We start from the raw sequence: 1494 nt of genomic DNA, 5'->3' as shown, positions 1-1494 counted from the left end.
TCCCTCCAGGGCATTGGTGGTTCAGTGATAGGATTCTCGCCTGCTCCACCCCCTCCTTGTCACACTCTGATTTTCACCAGTCACTTTTCTTTCCACCCTCTCTATGTCACATCCTGTTTCCACCCTACTGGGCAAGTATATATAAAGACAGCAGTGTGAGTTTTAGGGTACCTTGAGTTTAGCTTAGCTCGTCTTAGATTGTGCTGCGTCCTGCATGAATAAAGAGATACTGCCTACAGCTCAACCATGAGTCCCTGGTCGTCTGTTACTCGCCCGTGAAGCCAGCCTGGCGTAAACAACCTAGCCCGGCGAAAACAACAATATATCATATTTTGCTGTAATTATTTTACTTGGTTTTATTTGATTTATTCTTTTCAAAGTAGCACCTTTGAGAGGAGCTGAATATTTTAGTGATAGTAGTATATGTATAATATGATCTTACCTGTTTTTTAAAACTGTGAAAGTATTTTTCTTTTTTAAAAAAAATTTCTTTTAATCTTTATTTATTTATTGGATAGAGGCAGCCAGAAATTGAGAGGGAAGGAGGTGATAGAGAGGGAGAGAGATAGACTTCTGCTTCACCATTTGTGAAGCTTTCCCCCTGCAGGTGGGGGCTGAAGGCTCGAACCTGGGTCCTTGTGCATTGTAACATGGGCGCTCAACCAGGTGCACCACCACCCGGCCTCACCTTAATCTATTTTTAAATCAAAATTTACTGATTTTCTATTGGCTTATAATGCCATAAAATTGTGAAGAACAACTTCACACTTGTATATGTAAGTCTTACTTACCACCAAAGTCTTAGTGTCACTGTCACACTATTAGAATGACCTGCTTGGAATTGAAAAGATGGCTCAGTGTTGTTATGACAGCCTTCCTTTCTCTTTCTATCATTCTTTTTCTTTTCTTTCTTTCTTCTTCTCTCTCTCTCTCTCTCTCTTTTTTTTTTTTTTTACCAATCACTGCTCAGCCTTGGCTTATGGTAGTGTGAAGGACTGACGTGGAACTTTAGACCTCACACATGAGAATGAGAGTCTCTTTGTATAACCATTATGCTGTCTACACCTGCCCATGCCCATACCAGCCTCCCATAATGTGGTCTTGGGTTCTGTCTGGTACCACATAAAAGCAACAAAAAGTTCTTAAGTTTGGAAACAGTGGTTTGATTTCTCTCTGTGTTATGTTTTTTCTTTTTAAAAATTTTTATTATTTTTTATTTATTGGATAGAGGCAGCCAGAAGTCAAGAGGGAAAGGGGTGATAGAGAGGGGGAGACAGACAGATACCTGCAGACCTGCTTCATCACTTGCAAAGCTTTTCCCCTTCTGTGTTAATTTTTCATTATAAAACAAAAACAAAAAACCTCTGTGATTGCACTTAACCCCCATAAATCAATCAGTCTTGAAAAGCAGAAAAACAAAACAAACCAAAAGCCAACACTTTGTCCATTCCCCCCTCCCCCATACCTCGTTCCCTCTGGTAACTTCCCTGTGTC

This window comes from Erinaceus europaeus, chromosome 7 (genome assembly GCF_950295315.1).
Source record: "Erinaceus europaeus chromosome 7, mEriEur2.1, whole genome shotgun sequence".
Lineage (NCBI taxonomy): Eukaryota > Metazoa > Chordata > Mammalia > Eulipotyphla > Erinaceidae > Erinaceus > Erinaceus europaeus.
The sequence above is the reverse complement of the archived record's forward strand: the minus strand, read 5'-3'. Positions refer to the sequence as shown.